This window comes from Ranitomeya imitator, chromosome 1 (genome assembly GCF_032444005.1).
Source record: "Ranitomeya imitator isolate aRanImi1 chromosome 1, aRanImi1.pri, whole genome shotgun sequence".
Classification (NCBI taxonomy): domain Eukaryota; kingdom Metazoa; phylum Chordata; class Amphibia; order Anura; family Dendrobatidae; genus Ranitomeya; species Ranitomeya imitator.
Genome location: NC_091282.1, coordinates 585,062,998 through 585,088,991, shown reverse-complemented (window position 1 = coordinate 585,088,991; position 25,994 = coordinate 585,062,998).

Here is a 25,994-nt window from a genome sequence, read left to right as displayed (position 1 = left end):
CACTCTACACTCTATACCCTACACTCTACACTCTATACCCTACACTCTATACCCTACAATCTATACCATACACTCTATACCATACACTCTACACCCTACACTCTATACCCTACACTCTACACCCTACACTCTATACCCTACACTCTATACCCTACACTCTATACCCTACACTCTATACCTCACAATATACACTATATCCCCTGCATTCTATACCATACACTCTACACTCTATTCCCTACACTCTATACCCTACACTCTACACTCTATACCCTACACTCTATACCCTACACTCTACACTCTATACCCTACACTCTACACTCTATACCCTACACTTTATACCCTACAATCTATACCATACTCTCTATACCATACACTCTATACCCTACACTCTATACCCTACACTCTACACTCTATACCCTACACTCTATACCCTACACTCTATACCCTACACTCTACACTCTATACTCTACACTCTATACCCTACACTCTATACCCTACAATCTATACCATACACTCTATACCATACACTCTATACCCTACACTCTATACCTCACACTCTACACTCTATCCCCTGCACTTTATACCATACACTCTACACTCTATACCCTACACTCTATACTCTACACTCTGCACTCTATACCCTACACTCTATACCCTACAATCTATACCATACACTCTATACCATACACTCTATACCCTACACTCTATACCCTACACTCTATACCATACACTCTATACCCTACACTCTATATCATACACTCTATAGCCTACACTCTATTCCCTACACTCTATACCATACACTCTATACCCTACACTCTATACCCTACACTATACACTCTATACCCTACACTATACACTCTATACCCTACACTCTACACTCTATACCATACACTCTTTACCCTACACTCTATACCCTACACTCTATAGCCTACACTCTACACTCTTTACCCTACACACTGTACCAAACACTCTATACGCTACACTCTATACCGTACACTTTATACCCTACACTCTACACTCTATACCCTACACTCTAAAACATACACTTTATACCCTACACTCTATACCTTACACTCTATACCCTACACTCTACACCCTACAATCTACAATCTATACCCTACACTCTATAACCTACACTCTATACCCTACACTCTACACCCTACTCTCTACACTTTATACCCTACACTCTACACTCTATACCCTACACTCTATACCCTACACTCTATACTCTACACTCAATACCCAACTCTCTAAACACTACACTCTATACCCTACACTCTACACTCTATACCCTACACTCTATACCCTACACTCTACACTCTATACCCTACACTCTACACTCTATACCCTACTCTCTAAACCCTACACTCTATACCCTACACTCTACACTCTATACCCTACACTCTATACCCTACACTCTACACTCTATCCCCTGCACTCTATACCATACACTCTACACTCTATACTCTACACTCTATACCCTACACTCTACACTCTATACCCTACACTCTATACCCTACACTCTACACTCTATACCCTACACTCTACACTCTATACCCTACAATCTATACCATACACTCTATACCATACACTCTATACCCTACACTCTACACTCTATACCCTACACTCTACACTCTATACCCTACACTCTATACCCTACAATCTATACCATTCACTCTATACCATACACTCTATACCCTACACTCTATACCTCACACTCTACACTCTATCCCCTGCACTCTATACCACACACTCTACACTCTATACCCTACACTCTATATCCTACACTCTACACTCTATACCCTACACTCTATACCCTACACTCTACACTCTATACCCTACACTCTATACCATACACTCTACACCCTACACTCTATACCCTACACTCTACACTCTATACACTACACTCTGTACCCTACACTCTATACCCTACACTTTATTCCATACACTCTGTACCCTACACTCTATACCTCACACTCTACACTATGTCCCCTGCACTCTATACCATACACTCTACACTCTATACCCTACACTCTATACCCTACACTCTACACTCTATACCCTACACTCTATACCCTACACTCTACACTCTATACCCTACACTCTACACTCTATACCCTACACTCTATACTCTACAATCTATACCATACACTCTATACCATACACTCTATACCCTACACTCTATACCCTACACTCTACACTCTATACCCTACACTCTATACCCTACACTCTATACCCTACACTCTACACTCTATACCCAACACTCTATTCCATACACTCTATACCCTACACTCTATACTCTACACTCTACACTCTATACCCAACACTCTATTCCATACACTCTATACCCTACACTCTATACCCTACACTCTACACTCTATACCCTACACTCTATTCCATACACTCTATACACTACACTCTATACCCTACACCCTACGCTCTATACCCTACACTCTATACCCTACACTCTACACTCTATACCCTACACTCTACACTCTATACCCTTCACTCTATACCCTACACGCTATACCCTACACTCTATACCCTACACTCTATACCCTACACTCTACACCCTACACTCTACACCCTACACTCTATACCCTACACCCTATACCCTACACTCTATACCCTACACTCAACACCCTACACTCTATACCCTACACTCTATACCCTACACTCTACACTCGATATCCTACACTCTATACCCTACAATCTATACCATACACTCTATACCATACACTCTATACCATACACTCTATCCCCTACACTCTATACCATACACTCTACACTCTATACCCTACACTCTACACCCTACACTATATACCCTACACTCTACACTCTATACCCTACATTCTCTACCCTACACTCTATACCATACACTCTATACCATACACTCTATCCCCTACACTCTATACCATACACTTTACACTCTATACCCTACTTTCTATACCCTACGTTCTACACTCTATACCCTACACTCTATACCCTACACTCTACACTCTATACCCTACACTCTACACTCTATACCCTACACTCTACACCCTACACTCTATACCATACACTCTATACCCTACACTCTACACTCTATACCCTACACTCTATACCCTACACCCTACGCTCTATACCCTACACTCTATACCCTACACTCTACACTCTATACCCAACACTCTATTCCATACACTCTATACCCTACACTCTATACCCTACACTCTACACTCTATACCCTACACTCTACACTTTACACTCTATACCCTACACTCTATACTCTATACCCTACACTCTATACCGTACATTCTAAACTCTATACCCTACACTCTATACCCTACACTCTAATCCCTACACTCTACACTCTATACCCTACACTATATACCCTACACTCTACACTCTATACCCTACATTCTCTACCCTACACTCTATACCATACACTCTATACCATACACTCTATCCCCTACACTCTATACCATACACTTTACACTCTATACCCTACTTTCTATACCCTACGCTCTACACTCTATACCCTACACTCTATACCCTACACTCTACACTCTATACCCTACACTCAACACCCTACACTCTATACCCTACACTCTATACCCTACACTCTACACTCGATATCCTACACTCTATACCCTACAATCTATACCATACACTCTATACCATACACTCTATACCATACACTCTATCCCCTACACTCTATACCATACACTCTACACTCTATACCCTACACTCTACACCCTACACTATATACCCTACACTCTACACTCTATACCCTACATTCTCTACCCTACACTCTATACCATACACTCTATACCATACACTCTATCCCCTACACTCTATACCATACACTTTACACTCTATACCCTACTTTCTATACCCTACGCTCTACACTCTATACCCTACACTCTATACCCTACACTCTACACTCTATACCCTACACTCTACACTCTATACCCTACACTCTACACCCTACACTCTATACCATACACTCTATACCCTACACTCTACACTCTATACCCTACACTCTATACCCTACACTCTATACCCTACACCCTACGCTCTATACCCTACACTCTATACCCTACACTCTACACTCTATACCCAACACTCTATTCCATACACTCTATACCCTACACTCTATACCCTACACTCTACACTCTATACCCTACACTCTACACTTTACACTCTATACCCTACACTCTATACTCTATACCCTACACTCTATACCGTACATTCTAAACTCTATACCCTACACTCTATACCCTACACTCTAATCCCTACACTCTACACTCTATACCCTACACTATATACCCTACACTCTACACTCTATACCCTACATTCTCTACCCTACACTCTATACCATACACTCTATACCATACACTCTATCCCCTACACTCTATACCATACACTTTACACTCTATACCCTACTTTCTATACCCTACGCTCTACACTCTATACCCTACACTCTATACCCTACACTCTACACTCTATACCCTACACTCTACACTCTATACCCTACACTCAACACCCTACACTCTATACCCTACACTCTATACCCTACACTCTACACTCGATATCCTACACTCTATACCCTACAATCTATACCATACACTCTATACCATACACTCTATACCATACACTCTATCCCCTACACTCTATACCATACACTCTACACTCTATACCCTACACTCTACACCCTACACTATATACCCTACACTCTACACTCTATACCCTACATTCTCTACCCTACACTCTATACCATACACTCTATACCATACACTCTATCCCCTACACTCTATACCATACACTTTACACTCTATACCCTACTTTCTATACCCTACGCTCTACACTCTATACCCTACACTCTATACCCTACACTCTACACTCTATACCCTACACTCTACACTCTATACCCTACACTCTACACCCTACACTCTATACCATACACTCTATACCCTACACTCTACACTCTATACCCTACACTCTATACCCTACACTCTATACCCTACACCCTACGCTCTATACCCTACACTCTATACCCTACACTCTACACTCTATACCCAACACTCTATTCCATACACTCTATACCCTACACTCTATACCCTACACTCTACACTCTATACCCTACACTCTACACTTTACACTCTATACCCTACACTCTATACTCTATACCCTACACTCTATACCGTACATTCTAAACTCTATACCCTACACTCTATACCCTACACTCTAATCCCTACACTCTACACTCTATACCCTACACTCTATACCCTACACTCTATACCCTACACTCTACACTCTATACCCTACACTCTATACCCTACACTCTATACCCTACACTCTACACTCTATACCCTACACTCTATACCATACACTCTACACTCTATTCCCTACACTCTATGCCATACACTCTATACCCTACACTCTATTCCCTACACTATACACTCTATACCCTACACTCTACACTCTATACCATACACTCTATACCCTACACTCTATACCCTACACTCTACACTCTATACCCTACAATCTATACCCTACACTGTATACCCTACACCCTACACTCTATACCCTACAATCTACACTCTATACCCTACACTCTATACCATACACTCTATACCCTACACTCTATACCCTACACTCTATACCCTACACTCTACACTCTATACCCTACACTCTATAACATACACTTTATACCCTACACTCTATACCTTACACTCTATACCCTACACTCTACACCCTACACTCTATACCCTACACTCTATAACCTACACTCTATGCCCTACACTCTATACCCTACTCTCTACACTTTATACCCTACAATCTACACTCTATAACCTACAATCTACACCCTACACTCCACACTCTATACCCTACACTCTATAACCTACACTCTATACCCTACACTCTATACCCTACTCTCTACACTTTATACCCTACACTCTACACTCTATACCCTACACTCTATACCCTATACTCTACACCCTACACTCTACACTCTATACCCTACACTATATAACCTACACTCTATACCCTACTCTCTACACTTTATACCCTACACTCTACACTCTATAACCTACAATCTACACCCTACACTCCACACTCTATACCCTACACTCTATAACCTACACTCTATACCCTACACTCTATACCCTACTCTCTACACTTTATACCCTACACTCTACACTCTATACCCTACACTCTATACCCTATACTCTACACCCTACACTCTACACTCTATACCCTACACTATATAACCTACACTCTATACCCTACACTCTATACCCTACTCTCTACACTTTATACCCTACACTCTACACTCTATACCCTACACTCTATACCCTACACTCTACACTCTATACCCTACACTCTATACCCTACACTCTACACTCTATACCCTACACTCTACACTCTATACCCTACTCTTTAAACCCTACACTCTATACCCTACACTCTACACTCTATACCCTACACTCTATACCCTAAACTCTACACTCTATACCCTACACTCTATACCCTACACTCTATACCCTACACTCTATACCCTACACTCTATACCCTACACTCTTCACCCTACACTTTATAGCTTACACTCTATACCCTACACTCTATACCATTCACTCTATACCCTACACTCTATACCCTACACTCTATACCCTACACTCTACACCATACACCATACACTCTATACCCTACCCTCTATACCTTACACTCTATACCCTACACTCTACACATTAACCCCTACACTATATACCCTACACTCTACACTCTATACCCTACACTCTATACCATACACTCTATACCCTACACTCTATACCCTACACTCTACACTCTATACTCTACACTCTACACTCTACACCCTACACTCTACACTTTACACTCTATACTCTACACTCTATACCCTACACTCTATACCCTACACTCTACACTTTATCCCCTACACTCTATACCCTACACTCTATACCCTACACTATATACCCTACACTTTATCCCCTACACTCTATACCCTACACTCTATACCCTACACTATATACCCTACACGCTATACCCTACACTCTATACCCTACACTCTATACCCTACACTCTATACCCTACACTCTACACCCTACACTCTATACCCTACACTCTATACCCTACACTCTATACCCTACACTCTATACCCTACACTCTACACTCTATACCCTACTCTCTAAACCCTACACTCTATACCCTACACTCTACACTCTATACCCTACACTCTATACCCTACACTCTACACTCTATCCCCTGCACTCTATACCATACACTCTACACTCTATACTCTACACTCTATACCCTACACTCTACACTCTATACCCTACACTCTATACCCTACACTCTACACTCTATACCCTACACTCTACACTCTATACCCTACACTCTATACCCTACAATCTATACCATACACTCTATACCATACACTCTATACCCTACACTCTACACTCTATACCCTACACTTTACACTCTATACCCTACACTCTATACCCTACAATCTATACCATACACTCTATACCATACACTCTATACCCTACACTCTATACCTCACACTCTACACTCTATCCCCTGCACTCTATACCACACACTCTACACTCTATACCCTACACTCTATATCCTACACTCTATACCCTACACTCTATACCCTACACTCTACACTCTATACCCTACACTCTATACCCTACACTCTACACTCTATACCCTACACTCTACACTCTATACCCTACACTCTATACCCTACAATCTATTCCATACACTCTATACCATACCCTCTATACCCTACACTCTATACCCTACACTCTACACTCTATACCCTACACTCTATACCCTACACTCTATACCCTACACTCTACACTCTATACCCAACACTCTATTCCATACACTCTATACCCTACACTCTATAATCTACACTCTACACTCTATACCCAACACTCTATTCCATACACTCTATACCCTACACTCTATACCCTACACTCTACACTCTATACCCTACACTCTATTCCATACACTCTATACCCTACACTCTATACCCTACACCCTACGCTCTATACCCTACACTCTATACCCTACAGTCTACACTCTATACCCTACACTCTACACTCTATACCCTTCACTCTATACCATACACGCTATACCCTACACTCTATACCCTACACTCTATACCCTACACTCTATACCCTACACTCTACACCCTACACTTTATACCCTACACCCTATACCCTACACTCTATACCCTACACTCAACACCCTACACTCTATACCCTACACTCTATACCCTACACTCTATACCCTACACTCTATACCCTACACTCTACACTCGATACCCTACACTCTATACCCTACAATCTATACCATACACTCTATACCATACACTCTATACCATACACTCTATCCACTACACTCTATACCATACACTCTACACTCTATACCCTACACTCTACACCCTACACTATATACCCTACACTCTACACTCTATACCCTACATTCTCTACCCTACACTCTATACCATACACTCTATACCATACACTCTAACCCCTACACTCTATACCATACACTTTACACTCTATACCCTACTTTCTATACCCTACACTCTACACTCTATACCCTACACTCTATACCCTACACTCTACACTCTATACCCTACACTCTACACTCTATACCCTACACTCTACACCCTACACTCTATACCATACACTCTATACCCTACACTCTACACTCTATACCCTACACTCTATACCCTACACTCTATACCCTACACCCTACGCTCTATACCCTACACTCTATACCCTACACTCTACACTCTATACCCAACACTCTATTCCATACACTCTATACCCTACACTCTATACCCTACACTCTACACTCTATACCCTACACTCTACACTATACACTCTATACCCTACACTCTATACTCTATACCCTACACTCTATACCGTACATTCTACACTCTATACCCTACACTTTATACCCTACACTCTAATCCCTACACTCTACACTCTATACCCTACACTCTATACCCTACACTCTATACCCTACACTCTACACTCTATACCCTACACTCTATACCCTACACTCTATACCCTACACTCTATACCCTACACTCTATACCATACACTCTACACTCTATTCCCTACACTCTATACCATACACTCTATACCCTACACTCTATACCCTACACTATACACTCTATACCCTACACTCTACACTCTATACCATACACTCTATACCCAACACTCTATACCCTACACTCTACACTCTATACCCTACAATCTATACCCTACACTCTATACCCTACACCCTACACTCTATACCCTACAATCTACACTCTATACCCTACACTCTATACCATACATACACTCTATACCCTACACTCTATACCATACACTCTACACCATACACTCTATACCATACACTCTACACTCTATACCCTACAATCTACACCCTATCACTATATACCCTACACTCTACACTCTATACCCTACATTCTCTACCCTTACACTCTATACCATACACTCTATACCATACACTCTATCCCCTACACTCTATACCAATACACTTTACACTCTATACCCTACTTTCTATACCCTACACTCTACACCTATACCCTACACTCTATACCCTACACTCTACACTCTTACCCTACACTCTACACTCTATACCCTACACTCTACAACCCTACACTCTATACCATACACTCTATACCCTACACTCTACACTCTATACCCTACACTCCTATACCCTACACTCTATACCCTACACCCTACGCTCTATACCCTACACTCTATACCCTACACTCTACACTCTATACCCAACACTATATTCCATACACTCTATACCCTACACTCTATACCCTACACTCTACACTCTATACCCTACACTCTACACTTTACACTCTATACCCTACACTCTATACTCTATACCCTACACTCTATACCGTACATTCTACACTCTATACCCTACACTTTATACCCTACACTCTAATCCCTACACTCTACACTCTATACCCTACACTCTATACCCTACACTCTACACTCTATACCCTACACTCTATACCCTACACTCTATACCCTACACTCTACACTCTATACCCTACACTCTATACCATACACTCTACACTCTATTCCCTACACTCTATACCATACACTCTATACCCTACACTCTATACCCTACACTATACACTCTATACCCTACACTCTACACTCTATACCATACACTCTATACCCTACACTCTATACCCTACACTCTACACTCTATACCCTACAATCTATACCCTACACTCTATACCCTACACCCTACACTCTATACCCTACACTCTATACCATACACTCTATACCCTACACTCTATACCATACACTCTACACCATACACTGTATACCATACACTCTACACCCCACACTCTACACTCTATACCCTACACTCTATACCCTACACTCTATACTATACACTCTATACCCTACACTCTATACCCTACACTATACACTCTATACCCTACACTCTACACCATACACTCTATACCCTACACTCTATACTCTACGCTATACATTCTATACCTTACAATCTATACCTTACACTCTTTACCCTACACTCTATACCCTACACTCTACACTCTATAACCTACACTCTATACCATACACTCTATATCCTACACTCTATACCCTACACTCTATACCCTACACTCTACACTCTATACCCTACACTCTATACCATACACTCTATACCCTACACTCTATGCCCTACACTCTAATCTCCATACCATACACTCTATACCCTACACTCTATAACATACATTCTACACCCTACACTCTATACCATACACTCTATACCATACACTCTACACTCTATACCATACACTCTATACCCTACACTCTACACATTATACCCTACACTCTATACCCTACAATCTATACCCTACACTCTATACCCTACACGCTATACCCTACACTCTATACCCTACACTCTATACCCTACACTCTACACTCTATACCCTACACTCTATACCATACACTCTATACCATACACTATATGCCCTACACTCTAATCTCCATACCATACACTCTATACCCTACACTCTATAACATACATTCTACACCCTACACTCTATACCATACACTCTATACCCTACACTCTACACTTTATACCCTACACTCTATACCCTACAATCTATACCCTACACTCTATACCCTACACTCTATACCCTACACTCTATACCCTACACTCTACACTCTATACCCTACACTCTATACCCTACACTCTATACCATACACTCTATACCATACACTCTATCCCCTACACTCTATACCATACACTATACACTCTATACCCTACACTCTATACCCTACACTCTGCACTCTATACCCTACACTCTATACCCTACACTCTACACTCTATACCCTACACTCTACACTCTATACCCTACACTTTATACCCTACAATCTATACCATACACTCTATATCATACCCTCTATACCCTACACTCTATACCCTACACTCTACACTCTATACCCTACACTCTACACTCTATACCCTACACTCTATACATTACAATCTATACCATACACTCTATACCATACACTCTATACCCTACACTCTATACCTCACACTCTACACTCTATCCCCTGCACTCTATACCATACACCCTACACTCTATACCATACACTCTGTACCCTACACTCTAAACTCTATACCCTACACTCTATACCCTACACCCTACGCTCTATACCCTACACTCTATACCCTACACTCAACACTCTATACCCTACACTCTATTCCATACACTCTATACCCTACACTCTACACTCTATACCATACACTCTACACTTTACACTCTATACCCTACACTCTATACCCTACACTCTATACTCTATACCCTACACTCTATACTCTATACCATACACTCTATACCGTACATTCTACACTCTATACCCTACACTCTATACCCTACACTCTAATCCCTACACTCTACACTCTATACCCTATACTCTATACCCTACACTCTATACCCTACACTCTAGACTCTATACCCTACAGTCTATACCATACACTCTATACCCTACACTCTACACTCTATTCCCTACACTCTATACCATACACTCTATACCCTACACTCTTTACCCTACACTATACACTCTATACCCTACACTCTACACTCTATACTATAGACTCTATACCCTACAATCTACACTCTATACCCTACAATCTATACCCTACACTCTATACCCTACACTTTATACCCTACACTCTATACCCTACGCTCTACACTCTATAACCTACACTCTATAACATACACTTTACACCCTACACTCTATACCTTACACTCTATACCCTACACTCTACACCCTACACTCTACACTTTATACCCTACACTCTATAACCTACACTCTATACCCTACACTCTTTACCCTACTCTCTACACTTTATACCCTACACTCTACACTCTATACCCTACACTCTATACCCTACACTCTACACTCTATACCCTACACTCTACACTCTATTCCCTACACTCTATACCATACTCTCTATACCCTACACTCTTTACCCTACAATATACACTCTATACCCTACACTCTACACTCTATACCATACACTCTATACCCTACACTCTATACCCTACACTCTACACTCTATACCCTACAATCTATACCCTACACTCCATACCCTACACTCTAAACCCTACACTCTATACCCTACACTCTACACTCTATACCCTACACTCTATACCATACACTCTATACCCTACACTCTATACCCTACACTCTACACTCTATACCCTACACTCTATAACATACACTTTATACCCTACACTCTATACCTTACACTCTATACCCTACACTCTACACCCTACACTCTACACTCTATACCCTACACTCTATAACCTACACTCTATACCCTACACTCTATACCCTACTCTCTACACTTCATACCCTACAATCTACACTCTATAACCTACAATCTACACCCTACACTCCACACTCTATACCCTACACTCTATAACCTACACTCTATACCCTACACTCTATACCCTACTCTCTACACTTTATACCCTACACTCTACACTCTATACCCTACACTCTATACCCTATACTCTACACCCTACACTCTACACTCTATACCCTACACTATATAACATACACTCTATACACTACTCTCTACACTTTATACCCTACACTCTACACTCTATAACCTACAATCTACATCCTACACTCCACACTCTATACCCTACACTCTATAACCTACACTCTATACCCTACACTCTATACCCTACTCTCTACACTTTATACCCTACACTCTACACTCTATACCCTACACTCTATACCCTATACTCTACACCCTACACTCTACACTCTATACCCTACACTATATAACCTACACTCTATACCCTACACTCTATACCCTACTCTCTACACTTTATACCCTACACTCTACACTCTATACCCTACACTCTATACCCTACACTCTACACTCTATACCCTACACTCTATACCCTACACTCTACACTCTATACCCTACACTCTACACTCTATACCCTACTCTTTAAACCCTACACTCTATACCCTACACTCTACACTCTATACCCTACACTCTATACCCTACTCTCTACACTTTATACCCTACACTCTACACTCTATACCCTACACTCTTTACCCTATACTCTACACCCTACACTCTACTCTCTATACCCTACACTATATAACCTACACTCTATACCCTACACTCTATACCCTACTCTCTACACTTTATACCCTACACTCTACACTCTATACCCTACACTCTATACCCTACACTCTACACTCTATACTCTACACTCTATACCCTACTCTTTAAACCCTACACTCTATACCCTACAATCTACACTCTATACCCTACACTCTATACCCTAAACTCTACACTCTATACCCTACACTCTATACCCTACACTCTACACTCTATACCCTACAATCTATACCCTACACTCTATACCCTACACTCTATACCCTACAATCTACACTCTATACCCTACACTCTATACCATACACTCTATACCCTACACTCTATACCATACACTCTACACCATACACTCTATACCCTACACTCTATACGTCACACTCTACACTCTATCCCCTGCACTCTATACCACACACTCTACACTCTATACCCTACACTCTATATCCTACACTCTATACCCTACACTCTATACCCTACACTCTACACTCTATACCCTACACTCTATACCCTACACTCTACACTCTATACCCTACACTCTACACTCTATACCCTACACTCTATACCCTACAATCTATACCATACACTCTATACCATACACTCTGTACCCTACACTCTATACCCTACACTCTACACTCTATACCCTACACTCTATACCCTACACTCTATATCCTACACTCTACACTCTATACCCTACACTCTATACCCTACACTCTATACCCTACACTCTACACTCTATACCCTACAATCTATACCCTACACTGTATACCCTACACCCTACACTCTATACCCTACAATCTACACTCTATACCCTACACTCTATACCATACACTCTATACCCTACACTCTATACCCTACACTCTATACCCTACACTCTACACTCTATACCCTACACTCTATAACATACACTTTATACCCTACAGAGTGTAGGGTATAAAGTGTATGTTATAGAGTGTAGGGTATAGAGTGTAGAGTGTAGGGTATAGAGTGTAGGGTATAGAGTGTAGGGTATAGAGTGTATGGTATAGACTTACACTCTATACCCTACACTCTACACCCTACACTCTACACTCTATACCCTACACTCTATAACCTACACTCTATACCCTACACTCTATACCCTACTCTCTACACTTTATACCCTACAATCTACACTCTATAACCTACAATCTACACCCTACACTCCACACTCTATACCCTACACTCTATAACCTACACTCTATACCCTACACTCTATACCCTACTCTCTACACTTTATACCCTACACTCTACACTCTATACCCTACACTCTATACCCTATACTCTACACCCTACACTCTACACTCTATACCCTACACTATATAACCTACACTCTATACCCTACTCTCTACACTTTATACCCTACACTCTACACTCTATAACCTACAATCTACACCCTACACTCCACACTCTATACCCTACACTCTATAACCTACACTCTATACCCTACACTCTATACCCTACTCTCTACACTTTATACCCTACACTCTACACTCTATACCCTACACTCTATACCCTATACTCTACACCCTACACTCTACACTCTATACCCTACACTATATAACCTACACTCTATACCCTACACTCTATACCCTACTCTCTACACTTTATACCCTACACTCTACACTCTATACCCTACACTCTGTACCCTACACTCTACACTCTATACCCTACTCTTTAAACCCTACACTCTATACCCTACACTCTACACTCTATACCCTACACTCTATACCCTAAACTCTACACTCTATACCCTACACTCTATACCCTACACTCTATACCCTACACTCTATACCCTACACTCTATACCCTACACTCTTCACCCTACACTTTATAGCTTACACTCTATACCCTACACTCTATACCATTCACTCTATACCCTACACTCTATACCCTACACTCTATACCCTACACTCTACACCATACACCATACACTCTATACCCTACCCTCTATACCTTACACTCTATACCCTACACTCTACACATTAAACCCTACACTATATACCCTACACTCTACACTCTATACCCTACACTCTATACCATACACTCTATACCCTACACTCTATACCCTACACTCTACACTCTATACCCTACACTCTACACTCTACACCCTACACTCTACATTTTACACTCTATACTCTACACTCTATACCCTACACTCTATACCCTACACTCTACACTTTATCCCCTACACTCTATACCCTACACTCTATGCCCTACACTATATACCCTACACGCTATACCCTACACTCTATACCCTACACTCTATACCCTACACTCTATACCCTACATTCTACACCCTACATTCCATACCCTACACCCTATACCCTACACTCTATACCCTACACTCTACACCCTACACTCTATACCCTACACTCTATACCCTACACTCTATACCCTACACTCTACACTCTATACCCTACTCTCTAAACCCTACACTCTATACCCTACACTCTACACTCTATACCCTACACTCTATACCCTACACTCTACACTCTATCCCCTGCACTCTATACCATACACTCTACACTCTATACTCTACACTCTATACCCTACACTCTACACTCTATACCCTACACTCTATACCCTACACTCTACACTCTATACCCTACACTCTACACTCTATACCCTACACTCTATACCCTACAATCTATACCATACACTCTATACCATACACTCTATACCCTACACTCTACACTCTATACCCTACACTTTACACTCTATACCCTACACTCTATACCCTACAATCTATACCATACACTCTTTACCATACACTCTATACCCTACACTCTATACCTCACACTCTACACTCTATCCCCTGCACTCTATACCACACACTCTACACTCTATACCCTACACTCTATATCCTACACTCTATACCCTACACTCTATACCCTACACTCTACACTCTATACCCTAAACTCTATACCCTACACTCTACACTCTACACCCTACACTCTACACTCTATACCCTACACTCTATACCCTACAATCTATACCATACACTCTATACCATACCCTCTATACCCTACACTCTATACCCTACACTCTACACTCTATACCCTACACTCTATACCCTACACTCTACACTCTATACCCAACACTCTATTCCATACACTCTATACCCTACACTCTATAATCTACACTCTACACTCTATACCCAACACTCTATTCCATACACTCTATACCCTACACTTTATACCCTACACTCTACACTCTATACCCTACACTCTATTCCATACACTCTATACCCTACACTCTATACCCTACACCCTACGCTCTATACCCTACACTCTTTACCTTACACTCTACACTCTATACCCTACACTCTACACTCTATACCCTTCACTCTATACCATACACGCTATACCCTACACTCTATACCCTACACTCTATACCCTACACTATATACCCTACACTCTACACCCTACACTTTATACCCTACACCCTATACCCTACACTCTATACCCTACACTCAACACCCTACACTCTATACCCTACACTCTATACCCTACACTCTATACCCTACACTCTACACTCGATACCCTACACTCTATACCCTACAATCTATACCATACACTCTATACCATACACTCTATATCATACACTCTATCCCCTACACTCTATACCATACACTCTACACTCTATACCCTACACTCTACACCCTACACTATATACCCTACACTCTACACTCTATACCCTACATTCTCTACCCTACACTCTATACCATACACTCTATACCATACACTCTATCCCCTACACTCTATACCATACACTTTACACTCTATACCCTACTTTCTATACCCTACACTCTACACTCTATACCCTACACTCTATACCCTACACTCTACACTCTATACCCTACACTCTACACTCTATACCCTACAATCTACACCCTACACTCTATACCATACACTCTATACCCTACACTCTACACTCTATACCCTACACTCTATACCCTACACTCTATACCCTACACCCTACGCTCTATACCCTACACTCTATACCCTACACTCTACACTCTATACCCAACACTATATTCCATACACTCTATACCTAACACTCTATACCCTACACTCTACACTCTATACCCTACAATCTATACCCTACACTGTATACCCTACACCCTACACTCTATACCCTACAATCTACACTCTATACCCTACACTCTATACCATACACTCTATACCCTACACTCTATACCCTACACTCTATACCCTACACTCTACACTCTATACCCTACACTCTATAACATACACTTTATACCCTACAGAGTGTACACTCTATACCCTCTATACCCTACACTCTATACCCTACACTCTACACTCTATACCCTACACTCTATAACATACACTTTATACCCTACAGAGTGTAGGGTATAAAGTGTATGTTATAGAGTGTAGGGTATAGAGTGTAGAGTGTAGGGTATAGAGTGTAGGGTATAGAGTGTAGGGTATAGAGTGTATGGTATAGACTTACACTCTATACCCTACACTCTACACCCTACACTCTACACTCTATACCCTACACTCTATAACCTACACTCTATACCCTACACTCTATACCCTACTCTCTACACTTTATACCCTACAATCTACACTCTATAACCTACAATCTACACCCTACACTCCACACTCTATACCCTACACTCTATAACCTACACTCTATACCCTACACTCTATACCCTACTCTCTACACTTTATACCCTACACTCTACACTCTATACCCTACACTCTATACCCTATACTCTACACCCTACACTCTACACTCTATACCCTACACTATATAACCTACACTCTATACCCTACTCTCTACACTTTATACCCTACACTCTACACTCTATAACCTACAATCTACACCCTACACTCCACACTCTATACCCTACACTCTATAACCTACACTCTATACCCTACACTCTATACCCTACTCTCTACACTTTATACCCTACACTCTACACTCTATACCCTACACTCTATACCCTATACTCTACACCCTACACTCTACACTCTATACCCTACACTATATAACCTACACTCTATACCCTACACTCTATACCCTACTCTCTACACTTTATACCCTACACTCTACACTCTATACCCTACACTCTATACCCTACACTCTACACTCTATACCCTACACTCTATACCCTACACTCTACACTCTATACCCTACTCTTTAAACCCTACACTCTATACCCTACACTCTACACTCTATACCCTACACTCTATACCCTAAACTCTACACTCTATACCCTACACTCTATACCCTACACTCTATACCCTACACTCTATACCCTACACTCTATACCCTACACTCTTCACCCTACACTTTATAGCTTACACTCTATACCCTACACTCTATACCATTCACTCTATACCCTACACTCTATACCCTACACTCTATACCCTACACTCTACACCATACACCATACACTCTATACCCTACCCTCTATACCTTACACTCTATACCCTACACTCTACACATTAAACCCTACACTATATACCCTACACTCTACACTCTATACCCTACACTCTATACCATACACTCTATACCCTACACTCTATACCCTACACTCTACACTCTATACCCTACACTCTACACTCTACACCCTACACTCTACACTTTACACTCTATACTCTACACTCTATACCCTACACTCTATACCCTACACTCTACACTTTATCCCCTACACTCTATACCCTACACTCTATGCCCTACACTATATACCCTACACGCTATACCCTACACTCTATACCCTACACTCTATACCCTACACTCTATACCCTACATTCTGCACCCTACACTCCATACCCTACACCCTATACCCTACACTCTATACCCTACACTCTACACCCTACACTCTATACCCTACACTCTATACCCTACACTCTATACCCTACACTCTACACTCTATACCCTACTCTCTAAACCCTACACTCTATACCCTACACTCTACACTCTATACCCTACACTCTATACCCTACACTCTACACTCTATCCCCTGCACTCTATACCATACACTCTACACTCTATACTCTACACTCTATACCCTACACTCTACACTCTATACCCTACACTCTATACCCTACACTCTACACTCTATACCCTACACTCTACACTCTATACCCTACACTCTATACCCTACAATCTATACCATACACTCTATACCATACACTCTATACCCTACACTCTACACTCTATACCCTACACTTTACACTCTATACCCTACACTCTATACCCTACAATCTATACCATACACTCTTTACCATACACTCTATACCCTACACTCTATACCTCACACTCTACACTCTATCCCCTGCACTCTATACCACACACTCTACACTCTATACCCTACACTCTATATCCTACACTCTATACCCTACACTCTATACCCTACACTCTACACTCTATACCCTACACTCTATACCCTACACTCTACACTCTACACCCTACACTCTACACTCTATACCCTACACTCTATACCCTACAATCTATACCATACACTCTATACCATACCCTCTATACCCTACACTCTATACCCTACACTCTACACTCTATACCCTACACTCTATACCCTACACTCTACACTCTATACCCAACACTCTATTCCATACACTCTATACCCTACACTCTATAATCTACACTCTACACTCTATACCCAACACTCTATTCCATACACTCTATACCCTACACTCTATACCCTACACTCTACACTCTATACCCTACACTCTATTCCATACACTCTATACCCTACACTCTATACCCTACACCCTACGCTCTATACCCTAAACTCTTTACCTTACACTCTACACTCTATACCCTACACTCTACACTCTATACCCTTCACTCTATACCATACACGCTATACCCTACACTCTATACCCTACACTCTATACCCTACACTCTATACCCTACACTCTACACCCTACACTTTATACCCTACACCCTATACCCTACACTCTATACCCTACACTCAACACCCTACACTCTATACCCTACACTCTATACCCTACACTCTATACCCTACACTCTATACCCTACACTCTACACTCGATACCCTACACTCTATACCCTACAATCTATACCATACACTCTATACCATACACTCTATACCATACACTCTATCCCCTACACTCTATACCATACACTCTACACTCTATACCCTACACTCTACACCCTACACTATATACCCTACACTCTACACTCTATACCCTACATTCTCTACCCTACACTCTATACCATACACTCTATACCATACACTCTATCCCCTACACTCTATACCATACACTTTACACTCTATACCCTACTTTCTATACCCTACACTCTACACTCTATACCCTACACTCTATACCCTACACTCTACACTCTATACCCTACACTCTACACTCTATACCCTACAATCTACACCCTACACTCTATACCATACACTCTATACCCTACACTCTACACTCTATACCCTACACTCTATACCCTACACTCTATACCCTACACCCTACGCTCTATACCCTACACTCTATACCCTACACTCTACACTCTATACCCAACACTATATTCCATACACTCTATACCCTACACTCTATACCCTACACTCTACACTCTATACCCTACACTCTACACTTTACACTCTATACCCTGCACTCTATACTCTATACCCTACACTCTATACCGTACATTCTACACTCTATACCCTACACTTTATACCCTACACTCTAATCCCTACACTCTACACTCTATACCCTACACTCTATACCCTACACTCTATACCCTACACTCTACACTCTATACCCTACACTCTATACCCTACACTCTATACCCTACACTCTACACTCTATACCCTACACTCTATACCATACACTCTACACTCTATTCCCTACACTCTATACCATACACTCTATACCCTACACTCTATACCCTACACTATACACTCTATACCCTACACTCTACACTCTATACCATACACTCTATACCCTACACTCTATACCCTACACTCTACACTCTATACCCTACAATCTATACCCTACACTCTATACCCTACACCCTACACTCTATACCCTACAATCTACACTCTATACCCTACACTCTATACCATACACTCTATACCCTACACTCTATACCATACACTCTACACCATACACTCTATACCATACACGCTACACCCCACACTCTACACTCTATACCCTACACTCTATACCCTACACTCTATACTATACACTCTATACCCTACACTCTATACCCTACACTATACACTCTATACCCTACACTCTACACCATACACTCTATACCCTACACTCTATACTCTACGCTATACATTCTATACCTTACAATCTATACCTTACACTCTTTACCCTACACTCTATACCCTACACTCTACACTCTATAACCTACACTCCATACCATACACTCTATATCCTACACTCTATACCCTACACTCTATACCCTACACTCTATACCCTACACTCTATACCCTACACTCTACAATCTATACCCTACACTCTATACCATACACTCTATGCCCTACACTCTACACTCTATACCCTACATTCTATACCATACACTCTATACCATACACTATATGCCCTACACTCTACACTCTATACCATACACTCTATACCCTACACGCTACACTCTATACCCTAAACTCTACACCCTACACTCTATACCCTACACTCTATACCCTACACTCTATACCCTACACTCTATACCCTACACTCTACACTCTATACCCTACACTCTATACCCTACACTCTATACCATACACTCTATACCATACACTCTATCCCCTACATTCTATACCATACACTATACACTCTATACCCTACACTCTATACCCTACACTCTGCACTCTATACCCTACACTCTATACCCTACACTCTACACTCTATACCCTACACTCTACACTCTATACCCTACACTCTATACCCTACAATCTATACCATACACTCTATATCATACCCTCTATACCCTACACTCTATACCCTACACTCTACACTCTATACCCTACACTCTACACTCTATACCCTACACTCTATACATTACAATCTATACCATACACTCTATACCATACACTCTATACCCTACACTCTATACCTCACACTCTACACTCTATCCCCTGCACTCTATACCATACACCCTACACTCTATACCATACACTCTGTACCCTACACTCTAAACTCTATACCCTACACTCTATACCCTACACCCTACGCTCTATACCCTACACTCTATACCCTACACTCAACACTCTATACCCTACACTCTATTCCATACACTCTATATCCTACACTCTATACCCTACACTCTACACTCTATACCATACACTCTACACTTTACACTCTATACCCTACACTCTATACCCTACACTCTATACTCTATACCCTACACTCTATACTCTATACCATACACTCTATACCGTACATTCTACACTCTATACCCTACACTCTATACCCTACACTCTAATCCCTACACTCTACACTCTATACCCTATACTCTATACCCTACACTCTATACCCTACACTCTAGACTCTATACCCTACAGTCTATACCATACACTCTATACCCTACACTCTACACTCTATTCCCTACACTCTATACCATACACTCTATACCCTACACTCTTTACCCTACACTATACACTCTATACCCTACACTCTACACTCTATACTATAGACTCTATACCCTACAATCTACACTCTATACCCTACAATCTATACCCTACACTCTATACCCTACACTTTATACCCTACACTCTATACCCTACGCTCTACACTCTATAACCTACACTCTATAACATACACTTTACACCCTACACTCTATACCTTACACTCTATACCCTACACTCTACACCCTACACTCTACACTTTATACCCTACACTCTATAACCTACACTCTATACCCTACACTCTTTACCCTACTCTCTACACTTTATACCCTACACTCTACACTCTATACCCTACACTCTATACCCTACACTCTACACTCTATACCCTACACTCTACACTCTATTCCCTACACTCTATACCATACTCTCTATACCCTACACTCTTTACCCTACAATATACACTCTATACCCTACACTCTACACTGTATACCATACACTCTATACCCTACACTCTATACCCTACACTCTACACTCTATACCCTACCATCTATACCCTACACTCCATACCCTACACTCTAAACCCTACACTCTATACCCTACACTCTACACTCTATACCCTACACTCTATACCATACACTCTATACCCTACACTCTATACCCTACACTCTATACCCTACACTCTACACTCTATACCCTACACTCTATAACATACACTTTATACCCTACACTCTATACCTTACACTCTATACCCTACACTCTACACCCTACACTCTACACTCTATACCCTACACTCTATAACCTACACTCTATACCCTACACTCTATACCCTACTCTCTACACTTCATACCCTACAATCTACACTCTATAACCTACAATCTACACCCTACACTCCACACTCTATACCCTACACTCTATAACCTACACTCTATACCCTACACTCTATACCCTACTCTCTACACTTTATACCCTACACTCTACACTCTATACCCTACACTCTATACCCTATACTCTACACCCTACACTCTACACTCTATACCCTACACTATATAACATACACTCTATACCCTACTCTCTACACTTTATACCCTACACTCTACACTCTATAACCTACAATCTACACCCTACACTCCACACTCTATACCCTACACTCTATAACCTACACTCTATACCCTACACTCTATACCCTACTCTCTACACTTTATACCCTACACTATACACTCTATACCCTACACTCTATACCCTATACTCGACACCCTACACTCTACACTCTATACCCTACACTATATAACCTACACTCTATACCCTACACTCTATACCCTACTCTCTACACTTTATACCCTACACTCTACACTCTATACCCTACACTCTATACCCTACACTCTACACTCTATACCCTACACTCTATACCCTACACTCTACACTCTATACCCTACACTCTACACTCTATACCCTACTCTTTAAACCCTACACTCTATACCCTACACTCTACACTCTATACCCTACACTCTATACCCTACACTCTACACTTTATACCCTACACTCTACACTCTATACCCTACACTCTATACCCTATACTCTACACCCTACACTCTACACTCTATACCCTACACTATATAACCTACACTCTATACCCTACACTCTATACCCTACTCTCTACACTTTATACCCTACACTCTACACTCTATACCCTACACTCTATACCCTACACTCTACACTCTATACCCTACACTCTATACCCTTCACTCTACACTCTATACTCTACACTCTATACCCTACTCTTTAAACCCTACACTCTATACCCTACAATCTACACTCTATACCCTACACTCTATACCCTAAACTCTACACTCTATACCCTACACTCTATACCCTACACTCTACACTCTATACCCTACAATCTATACCCTACACTCTATACCCTACACTCTATACCCTACAATCTACACTCTATACCCTACACTCTATATCATACACTCTATACCCTACACTCTATACCATACACTCTACACCATACACTCTATACTCTACACTCTATACCTCACACTCTACACTCTATCCCCTGCACTCTATACCACACACTCTACACTCTATACCCTACACTCTATATCCTACACTCTATACCCTACACTCTATACCCTACACTCTACACTCTATACCCTACACTCTATACCCTACACTCTACACTCTATACCCTACACTCTACACTCTATACCCTACACTCTATACCCTACAATCTATACCATACACTCTATACCATACACTCTGTACCCTACACTCTATACCCTACACTCTACACTCTATACCCTACACTCTATACCCTACACTCTATACCCTACACTCTACACTCTATACCCAACACTCTATTCCATACACTCTATACCCTACACTCTATAATCTACACTCTACACTCTATACCCAACACTCTATTCCATACACTCTATACCCTACACTCTATACCCTACACTCTACACTCTATACCCTACACTCTATTCCATACACTCTATACCCTACATTCTATACCCTACACCCTACGCTCTATACCCTACACTCTATACCCTACACTCTACACTCTATACCCTACACTCTACACTCTATACCCTTCACTCTATACCCTACACGCTATACCCTACACTCTATACCCTACACTCTATACCCTACACTCTATACC